This window comes from Telopea speciosissima, chromosome 1, assembly GCF_018873765.1.
Source record: "Telopea speciosissima isolate NSW1024214 ecotype Mountain lineage chromosome 1, Tspe_v1, whole genome shotgun sequence".
Taxonomy (NCBI): Eukaryota; Viridiplantae; Streptophyta; class Magnoliopsida; order Proteales; family Proteaceae; genus Telopea; species Telopea speciosissima.
The window spans coordinates 50560219-50572059 of record NC_057916.1 but is presented as its reverse complement, the minus strand read 5'-3'; the positions used below and the strand labels follow the sequence as shown (position 1 = coordinate 50572059).

Genomic DNA, 11841 nt, shown 5'->3' with positions numbered 1-11841 from the left:
AAACTTGACAGCCTCATAAAATGGTTGGAGTCCATAGTTCTTAAAGAGTCTATACCAGTTAATCAGGTCAACCATGTGTCAGTATGCAGTTGGTGCCAAACCCCTGGACACCTTCCTGAGGAATGTCCCAACACCTTGGTGGGCAATTCCAACACTGAGAATGTAAGTGCTCTCTACCAAAATAACCCATATAGCAATACTTACAATCCAGGATGGAGAAATCACCCCAATTTCTCATGGAATCAAGGGAACCAAGCAGGCCCATCTAACTTTAACCATCAAGGCCAGCTTGGTGTCCAAAGGCCCAACTATGCACCACAAAGCCAAGGAATGTCTCCTAACCCCTTTCCCCCTCGTCCTCATCCAGGACCTTCTATTAATTATGCTGGGCCTCCTCTTCTTGCACCTTATCAGCAACCCCCAGGGTTTACCAATATAGGACAGGCAACAAGACTGAATGAGATGGACAACAAGATAACTCTTCTCATGACAAGCCACAATAACATGGAAAAACAACTCACCCAGCTTGTCACAATCCTACATGAGAGGGAAACAGGAAAGTTACCTAGCTAACCTGAGCCAAATCCTATGCATCAAGTTCATATTCAGCAAGGTACCCAAGCTCCTCCAACCAATGTTGCATAAGGCCAACAGCACCAAGGGCCCTCCAGACAGGTAAATGTTGTTTATGCTTTAAGGAGTGGTCGTGAGTATCAACAGGCTAGTGCACCTCAGTCTTTACCATCTCATACTCCTGTTAACTCTCCCCCTTCTGAAGAGGCCATTGAAGTGCCTACTGTTCCAGGTTCGTCTGATGAACCTAAAGATATACCAGATGATTTGGTTGAGGAAACCAAAGAGGATTCTGTTGAGGAAGTTAAAAAGACCAACCCTGAAAGAATTTATACCCCACCGGCCCCTTTCCCAAATAGGTTGGTTAGCAAGAAGTCTCCTTCTATGGAAAAGATATTGGATGTATTCAAATAGGTTCAGGTGAATATCCCCTTGTTGGATGCTATTGCCCAGATCCTCGCTTATGCTAAAGTCCTCAAAGACTTATGCACCCAAAAGCGGACCACCAATGTGCCCAAAAAGGCATTCTTGGCTGCTAACATTAGTTCTCTAATCTCACAGCCAATAGCAGCCAAGCATAAGGATCCTGGAAGCCCCACCATCTCTTGCACTATAGGCCATACCACTATTGATCATGCCTTATTGGACTTTGGTGCAAGTGTGAACCTCTTACCCTTTCATGTCTACCAACAACTGGGATTGGGAGAACTGAAATTGATCAAAATTACTCTTCAACTTGCAGATCGGTCGATTAAAGTTCCTAAGGGAATGATTGAGGATGTCCTGTTGAAGGTTGGGAATTTATTTTTCCTGTGGATTTTATTGTTTAAGATACCCAACCCACTGCCAACTTCAAGGATCAAATCCCAATCATATTGGGTAGACCATTCCTAGCTACCAGTAATGCTTTAATCAATTGCAGGAATGGTCTCATGAAATTATCTTTTGGCAATACTTTTATTGACTTCAATGTGTTTAGGTTGGGCAAGTAGCCTGATATGGATGACGAGGTGCATATGCTTCAAGGGTTTCCCGATGATATTGATACGTTCTTTGAGATTGATTTTGATTCGGGATTTCAAGAATGTATGCAGGAATTGGAGGGTGTTGATGATACCCCCTTATCTGAGGTCTGGAGCATCCAACCACCTTTGGAGCCCCTTGGACCCCTATCCACTTCCATTCCCAAATCCTCTATTATTGAGCCCCCCCCATATTAGAGTTGAAGGCATTGCTCTCCAACCTCAAGTATGCCTTCTTAGGACATGATCATACTCTTCCTGTTATTATTGCTTCTTATTTGACTTCTATTCAGGAAGAAGAGTTGATTAAGCTTCTAAAGGACCATAAGGAAGCCATAGGTTGGACCATGTCTGATATCAAAGGTATTAGCCCCTCCATTGTTCAACATCATATACATTTGATGGAGAGTTCCAAACCTTCTAGGGAACCCCAAAGGAGGGCTAATCCTGTGATGAAAGAGGCAATCAAGAAAGAGATCTTAAAATACTTGGATCATGGCCTCATTTATCCTATTTCTGATAGCCAATGGGTGAGTCCTGTGCAGGTTAAGCCTAAGAAAGGAGGAGTCACTGTAGTTGAGAATGCCCACAATGAGTTGATTTCAACCCGTATCCAAACGGGATGGAGAGTGTGCATTGACTATAGGAAATTGAATGCGGTAACTTGGAAGGACCACTTCCCCTTGTCTTTTATTGATCAGATGTTAAAGAGACTAGCTGGCCATGAATATTATTATTTTCTTGATGGTTATGCAGGCTATAACCAAATCCCTATTGCTCTAGAGGATCAACACAAAACCACTTTCACATGCCCTTATGGAACCTTTGCTTACCGGCGTATGCCTTTTGGGCTTTGCAATGCCCCTGCTATATTTCAAAGGTGCATGATGAGTATCTTTTCTGATATGGTAGAGCACTTCCTAGAGGTGTTTATGGATAATTTTTCTATTCACGGCTCTACCTTTTCTCATTGCTTGCATCATCTCTCTTTGGTTCTTAAAAGATGCATAGAAAAGAACTTTGTCCTGAATTGGGAGAAGTGCCACTTCATGGTGAAGCAAGGCATAGTTCTTGGTCATATTGTGTCCAAACAAGGGATAAAGGTTGATAGATCTAAGGTGGACCTTATAGCCAGTTTACCACCACCCAAGAGTGTGAAGGACATTAGATCTTTTCTTGGCCATGCAGGTTTTTATAGAAGATTCATTAAGGATTTTAGCCAGATAGCTAGACCTCTCACCTCTCTTTTGGCAAAGGACTGCCCATTTGATTTCTCTTTTGAGTGTCATGATAGTTTTGAGCAATTGAAAAGAGCGTTGATTTCAGCCCCCATTATTCAAGCTCCAATTTGTACAGTTTCATTTGAGCTTATGTGTGATGCCTTTGATTTTGCTATAGGGGCTGTTCTTGGGCAAAGAATCAACAAATTGTCCCATGTGATTTATTATGCAAGTAGGACTCTTAATGATGCACAGCTTAATTATACCACCACTAAGAAAGAATTTTTAGCTGTTGTGTTTGCTTTAGAGAAGTTTAGGTCCTATTTGGTTGGATCACATGTGATTATTTATACTGACCATGCAGCTAGCAAATATCTTGTGCAGAAGAAAGATGCCAAGGCTCGCCTCATTAGGTGGGTCCTTTTGTTGCAAGAATTTGATCTTGAAATTAGGGATAAGAAAGGGTGTGAAAATTTGGTTGCAGACCATCTATCCCGGCTGCCTAATTCTTTGACTGTCAACTCTCCAGTCAATGAGAACTTTTCTGATGAGTATCTGATGGCAGTGTCTAGTGAACCTTGGTTTGCTGACATTGTTAATTATCTGGTTATGGGTGTGACACCTGCACATTGGTCCACCCAAGATAAGAATGGTTTCTTTTCACAGGTTAAATATTTCTTGTGGGATGATCCTTATCTTTTTAAGACTTGTCCGGATCAGGTAATCCGGAGATGTATCCCTGATCATGAGCAATAATCTGTCTTATCTTTTTGCCATGATCAGGCTTGTGGAGGCCATTTTGGGCCTAATAAGACTGCGGCCAAGGTTTTACAGTGTGGATTTTATTGACCTAGTCTGTTTAAAGACGCTTTTACTTATTGTAAGGCATGTTCCTCATGGCAATCCTTAGGGCGACTTACTAAGAGAAATATGATGCCCCTCAACCCAATTCTGGTAGTTGAGGTGTTTGATGTATGGGGTATTGATTTCATGGGGCATTTCCCTAACTCTTTTGGTAACCTGTAGATATTACTTGCTGTGGACTATGTGTCCAAATGGATTGAGGCAGTTGCTTGTAAGACCAATGACCACAAGGTGGTTATGAAATTTTTGAATGAGAACATCTTCTCCCATTTTGGTACTCCCAGGGCTATCATTGGTGATCGAGGCAAGCATTTTTGTAATCGGCCTTTTGAGGTCCTTATGAGAAAGTATAGTGTTGTCCATAAGTTGGCCACACCCTACCATCCCCAGACTAGTGGCCAGGTTGAGGTTTCAAATAGGCAGATCAAGAAAATTCTTGAGAAAACCATCAACCCGAACCGCAAGGATTGGTCTAACCGGTTGGTAGATGCATTGTGGGCCCATAGGACAGCCTTCAAGACCGATCTTGGTCAATCTCCATACCATCTGGTGTATGGAAAGGTATGTCACTTACCTGTAGAGATTGAGCACAAGGCCTTTTGGGCTATCAAGAAGCTTAACTTTGACCTACCCACTGCAGGTGCCCATAGGGAACTCCAACTATCTGAGTTGAAAGAGCTTAGGAATGAGGCATATGAGAATGCCCGGATTTACAAGGAAAAAATCAAGGCTTTCCATGATAGACACATTTTGAGAAAATCTTTTGAGGTAGGCCAGAAAGTTTTGTTGTACAATTCTTGTTTGCATATCTTTCCAGGTAAACTGCATTCTAGATGGGATGGTCCCTATATTGTTCAAAAAGCTTATCCTTATGGGGCTATTGAAGTCCTCAATCCAAGTACATGAGCTCCTTTCAAGGTCAATGGCCAAAGATTGAAGCCGTACATAGAGATGGCTACTCCAGTTGAAGAAGAGGTCATGGATCTCCATGAGCCTCTGTACCTTGACCCCTGATATCCTGGTATGTATCCCCTCCCTTGTCCTTATTCTTTCTTTTCTGCATGCATTGAAGACACTGCATGAATTAAGTGTGGGGGTGTGTGTTGGACTTTAATTGTGAATTTTGATTGTGGCGATAGTTTTTGGTTATGTGCATAAGTCTCTTCGATTTTCAAAGCAAGAGTGAGAGGGAATTAGGTGCCCTAGCATGCGAAATAATAAAAAAAGCCCTTTTCAAGGAAGGTAGTTGGTTTGTATCCGGTGATGGGGATTGAGTTTGAAAATATGAGTGCTACTTTATGTGATGGTTAGATTCCTCTATGTGTTTATGGACCCCTATGATCTTTTGGCTAGTAGTTGAGACCAATTTGTTTGTGGCAAGGCATGAAAGTGAAAGTGAATGAAAAAAAAGAAGAAGAGAGAAACAGAAAGAAAAGTGGAATTCCTTGGGACTAGACAAGACACTATGCCTCATGAAGCAGGGTGACTTGATCGAAATTCCTTGGAAGGAAACTCAAAAAAAAAAAAAAAAAAAAAAACTCTTGCATCAATGTCTTATGGATACATGCAAAAAGCAAAGTTACCAAGTATTTTGGGTGTCTGGTGTATGTTCCACCATGTCATTCAGAGAACAGTAGTAGAGTAGAAAAAGAGTTTGTTGTTGAGAAAAAAAAACTAAATAAATAAATAAAAGCTTTTGCCTTAATGCTTGGAAAAGAAAGTATGGTAAAAAATACTCAATGCCTAAGTCTTTGGTTCCATCAATACCATGAGTGGTTTACTTGAAGGTGAGTAGTGTTCAGAAAATATGAGGAGATCCCTTGACCTTGATGCATGGTTGTTACTTGAATTGATGTGGGGTGATAAAATTCAAGTGTGGGGGAACCTTTGGCTCCTTAATCTTTAGTTGAGTATTTCTTTGAGATTGTGTGCCCTATCTTACTTATGCCATGAGAAAAATTTACATCATTATTTTTGATTTATTGAATTTTGGGTGTATATTCACTGCAAACACCCACGAAGCATAACTCGTCCACTAGGGGTAACCTAGGGGTTGAAAGGCTTGTTGCACATGCTAAGTGCAACCGTGATTCCTACGAAAGTGAGTTAGGATTTTTTTTTTGCATTCTAAGTTAATTTATCTTTTGTTTTACTTGAGGACAAGTAACGTTCAAGTATGGGGGAATCTGATGAGCACATTTATGTGTGAAATCTTAGGGCATAAAACATACATTTTACCACATTGGACAGAGTTACTGGGTGTTTTCTTGTGCTTTTCAGGGTTTAGGTGAATTATTGTGAAAATAGAGGAGATGATGCTAAAGATATGTTTATAAGCTTTCTAGAGGTGTTAATAGTATGGATGCATAGCTCGTCGAGTCAGCTTTGCAATGGTTCAAACGACACTTGATTCCGAGTTGAAACGAAGAAGTTATGGCCGTTTCTGTAATGACGCCCGAAAATGGTCTGTAGGGGTTTATTTATAATTATTGACAGTCGGACGGGGATAAAGTGAAGCGTAAGTTCGGATTCCAGGGGCCTTAACATAATTATCAGAAGTTACTTTACTGTACCCGAAAGATTCCATTTGGAAGGCTCTGGACAGTCCAACTTCAACTTGAGATATCTTGGGCTCCCCAACTCCAAATTGGACGAAATTTGGGTCTATTTTGGGTGATTTTTCGCAAGGAACACAATGGTGATGCCTATATAAGCACCCCATGCTCTAGGGGTGTCAATAATACCCGGCTGGCCCGAACCGCCCAGAACCCGCCCGAGCCGGCCCGAACCCGACCGATCGCTAGCCCAAGGGCGGGTCAGGGTTGAGATTTTGGCTGACCCTGGCAGGGTCGGGTCGGTCGGGCTCAACATGGAGGGCCTAGCCCGGCCCGGCCCGACCCGACCCGAATTCTTTATAAGCCTTTATATGGTGAAAATACCAAAATACCCCTAAGAGTGATAAATAACCCTAATCCCATATGGCCATATTCCCTTTTTGTTTTCACTTTTCACATTTTAGTCTTCCCATTCTTCTTCTTCATCCACGAAGTAGAAAAGCCGCCGACTACTAGCACCTTCTTCTTCCTCGGTTCCTCCTTCCCAAATTCGCATCAAGGAGTCAAGGACTCAAGGTATGTTCTAAACTTCTAATATTCAGCACTTCATTCTTATTTGGGTCTTTCCACTTTGCCTTTGTATTTGCCATGTATTCTGAGTTTACCACGGTAGGTGGTCCGCAATGGCGTTTGTAATTGCACCTTCAACAAACTTCTAGTATCCTTAATTTAGTGCATCCATATCTTCTTTCCATTTTAATTTTGGTTTTTGCACAGAGGCTAGTGGCTTCATGGTTCTCTTCCTCCTTAAGCTTTTTCTTTCCATCATCATCCACTAATAAGACAATAAACTTTTGCAAACATTTACCGTATCGGAGCAAGTTCAAAGAAGCAGAATGCTTAAGTTTCTCCTAATTCCTCTTGTTCATAAAAGCGGGGAACCAAAATAACGAAAAATGATCGAGTTCGAGTTTTTTACACAGTTTTCAATTGTTTATGTTGCCCCATATGGTGTGTGGTACTTCTGCTCTTTATAAGAAGCAAAAACATCAAGAGTTCACATTTTAGTGGGTTTCTTTCTTTTCAATGACTTTCACTCACTTGCAATGACATCAAGACTACAAAAACAGAAATATAGGAAACATATTGCATCTTCTTACATGACAAACCAAAGTAAAGAGGAAGTTTAATATGGTATCCATCGAGGTTTCCAGTTGCAAAAATCGGACATAATCATGTAAAGTCAACCCCAAAACCTCGAATCTCTATTTTCCTCCGGAATGGATCATAGTAAATTCACAACAACCACAACCTAACATAGAAACCTGGTCAACCAAGTGGATTAATTAATCTTCATAATGACAAACAATTTTGATGAAGATCTTGTGATTGTCCAGTGATGGATTGAAGCTATAGTTGTTATAGGGCCCAAAATTTCTCTACGAATCAATGCAATTCCCAGATGCTTTGGATTTCTACAAAACAAACAGAGGTTAGAAGGAGAAATTAGGGTCAAGCATGTTAGGGTATCAAATATCTTCAAGTGAGAGGTCACAATTTGAACCTATTAGTGGGTCCTAGCTAGGATAGTATTCTAGTCTCATTCGATTCTGCTCGACCAAATTAACAATAAAACCATTGCACTGGGAAATAAGAATAACCTCCCGAATGTATTAAATCATTCAAAACTTCCTTCATGTTGAAACATCTTATTAAACCATTAGGTGATGGCGAGATAAAATAGTCAACTCCTCACCCTATACATGAGAACTGTCCTCATGTTACTTTTAAAGGTATGGATTGCGCCAATAACACTTAAATAGCAAATGTAACCTTTTTAAAACAAAAGGCAAGAAGTAAACCATGTATCAATCATATAGAGCAAGTCTCCTTCTTCTTCACTATTTTCTTCAACTTATTGTTTCAAAGATCTTACACATGTCTGAATTTTTGAATTTGTACAGAGATCTCAATGGAGGAAAACTCAAATCCAAGGCAGCCAAACTCAAGTTCAAATCATCCAAATTCAAATCCAGTTGAATCAAGCTCTAAGGATCCTGTGACAAGCTCTACAAAGGCACAACCAAACTCTAATGCGTCTAGGTATCTTCTAATCCCCTCACTATAGGGTCATCTAGTGTTTGGAATCACTTCACTAAAGTTATACCTCCTAGTGGTTCAAAAGCTACTAAGTGTACATGCAAGTATTGCCACAAGGAATTTGGTTGTGCAAGTGAACATGGTACTAGTTCACTAAAACGACATTTGGATAGATGTCTTCGTGTCCAAGTAGTGAAAAAATAAGAAGCAAAAACTTTTGGATTTTAAAGTTGACACGGTGATGGTAAGAGTACAATCACTAGTATCTTAGCTTGGAAATTTGATTATGAATTGTGTAGAAAGGCGCTTGCTCGCATGATTATTATGGATGAATTACCATTTATATTTGTAGAGCGGGACGGGTTTAGAGATTTTGTAAGGCTTTACAGCCTAGGTTTAATACTTTGACCCGTAATCTTGTGGCACAAGATTGCTTGCAATTTTATCCGGGGAGAAAAAGAAGTTGCAAGATTTGTTTAAGAGAACTGCTCAACGGGTGTCCCTCACCACGAGATATGTGGACTTCTATCCAAAATCTTGGTTATTTGTGCCTCACAAAGACATTACATTGACCAAAATTGGAAATTGCAAAAGAAAATCATTAACTTTTGTAGTCCCATCACCACATACTTGGTGAAGCAATTAGTAATGCCCTTGAGCTGTGTTTGATTGATTGGGGGTTGGATAAAGCCGTAGTATTATCGTGGACAATGCAAGCGGTAATGATGTTGCAATTCGAAATTTAAAGAGAAGATTTAATAAGAAAAATGGGTTATTGTTGGGTGGTGAGTTTTTCATATGAGATGTGCTGCCCATATTTTGAATTTGATTGTCAAGAAAGGTCTTGAGGATTGTGGAGATGTTGTAAGTAGAGTTCGTTCAGTAGTGAAGTATGTAAGGAGTTCACCATCAAGGTCACAACAGCTTAGATTGTGTTATAAGCAAGAAAAGATTGAGTGTAAGAAAGCTTTGAGTTTAGATGTTTCTACTCGTTGGAACTCTACATATCTTATGTTGCAAACTGCTTTGGAGTTTCAAAAAGCTTTTGAATGTGTAGAAGATAGAGACCCAAACTTTACTATGGAGTGCAAGGATGGGGTCCCAACTACTCAAGATTGGGAGAGAGCTAAAGTTTTATGCAAGATGTTGGAGTTTTTTTACAATGCAACTACAAGATTGTGCCGGTCTCTTTTACTACTTCAAATCTTTACTTCAAAGAGATTAGTGTGATTGAATCACAAGCTTGAACAAGTGGTCAAGAAGTGAAGATGACATGATTCGGGATATGTCATTGGCAATGAAAGAAAAATTTGACAAATATTGGGGTGGTAGTGGCAATCGACAAAATGAATATTATGTTGGTTGTTGCTCGTGTTCTTGATCCACGATTTAAGTTGAGATATGTGAAATATTGCTATTCAAAATTATATTCTCAACATGAGGTGGAAGAGAAAATTGAGAGGATTAAAAATGTCATGGATCGTCTCTTGAGACATTACCAAATGCGGGGTCGACAAGTAGTAGTACGAGTGAGAGTTGATTCATCTACAACCTCTTTTGATGGTTCATCAATAGATGATGATGACGATGAATTTTCTTAGAAGGGGTTTTCATAATGCATTAGAAGAGGAGGAGCGTTTCCATGTGACATCCGACTTAGACAAATATTTGTTGGAAGGTATTGAGAAGGAGGATGAACTCAATTCTTTTGACATCTTGAATTGGTGGAAGGTCAATAGTACACGATTTGTGGTTCTAAATAAGATGGCAAGGGATGTTTTGGCGATTCTGTCTCAAGTGTTGCTTGAGTGTGCTTTTAGCACCGTGGTAGGATTTTAGACCAGTTCCGTAGCTCTTTGACACCTACGATGGTAGAGGCATTGGTATGTACACAAGATTGGCTACGACGGACACCGGTTTCAATTGATGTTGAAGAGAACTTAATTGACCTTGAGAAGATCGAATCAGTAACAACCTTTTAAATTCCCTTATATCATTTAATTACAATAATAATAATAACATTATGAATGATGATTAAGTTTATTGATTTGTTCATTTGTTAAATGTGTTTTTTTCAGCTACTAACAATGATTGTGGTGATGCAACTATAACTTTGACTTGACGGATGATAATGCATACTTATTTGGCGTGAACTAGTAAGGACTTGTATCCAAACAATAGTTCTTATTAGCTAATATTTTCTTTGACATCTGTTTGTATTAATAGAGTTTTCCCTCATTTTGGGCATTTTTTTTCCGGAATCCCAAATTCAAGCATATCATGGAGATGGATCATGGATGCTCTTGTGATTGATGGTTGATTGTGGCGGTATTTTTATTCATGGATGATTGTAGCGATGAGTATTTTTATGGATGTTTGTGGCGGTATTTATATGGATATTTGTGGTAGATTATTATGGATGATTGTGGTAGTATTTTTATGATGTTTGTGGAAGTATTTTATTTATGGATGTTTGTGAGAGTATTTTTATTTATGGATGTTTATGGCAATATTTTTATTTATGGATTTTTATAGATGTTTGTGAATTATTTTTATTTAAATTTACAAGTCCCTCTCTCCCTCTCTCTCCTTCCCATCTTATTCTTATTATTTACTGTAATTTTTCGGTTTTTTTAGATATATTCTTTGATATATATCAATCGGAGTCAAGACAGGGGTTAAAACAGGTCAAGACAGGGTCAATCGTGGGCCGACCGACCTGCTGCCCGACCCTATCGAGGTCGGGTCGGGCGGCCGGGCTGGAAAACCCCGGCGGGGTCGGGTCGGGGTTGAGGGTTTCTTGGCCCCGCCAGTGTTGGGTCGGGGTCGTGGTCGTGGTTTAGACCTCTAGGGTCGTGGTCGGGGTTTTGGCCGCCCAACCCGACCCATTGACACCCCTACCATGCTCCACTTTTTTTGAAGGATAGAATGGGTATTTTATTTATTCTTGAAGGAATCCTAGTCATCACCCTTACTCTCTCTCTCCTCCAACTTCTCAAGGGCACTTTTGGAATTCTACTTGGGATAGATTTATATTTTCTCATCTATGGAAGGTTGAAAAATCAAAGATGCTTTGATTTTAGTATTGCTTGGAGAAGATATCTACAAAGAAAATGAAGCACTTATTAGAATTGGAAGTTTATTTTTCTAGAAATAGAAGGTCTATGTAAACAATCTTCTCTTCTTCTTCTTTCTATTTTTTTTTTTTTTTTTCTTAGGATTCAAGGCATTGTAAAAGAGGAAAGAGAAGAGAATATTCTTTTTTCTTAGGGAATATTTCTCCTACACTTCCATCTTCTCTCTTCTCCTCTCTTCCACCTATAAATACCCCCTACCTCTCTTATAAAAATTGCTCATTCACTTAGTGAAATTTCTTCTCTTCTTCTTCTAATTTGTGATTTTTGGCTTTTCTAAGTTCTAGTTTGCTTTTATGATTTTTAGTTAATGGTTATAATAGGTTTAGTTTATGCTTTAATTTCAATTTAAGTCTTCAATTGGGTTGTAATT

The 11841-nt window shown here is 39.6% G+C and overlaps 1 pseudogene; it reads left to right on the top strand.

The window, feature by feature from the left end:
- Positions 1 to 1017: 1017 nt before the first annotated feature.
- LOC122650846 lies at positions 1018 to 10445 on the top strand (annotated as a pseudogene).
- The last annotated feature ends 1396 nt before the right edge of the window (positions 10446 to 11841 follow it).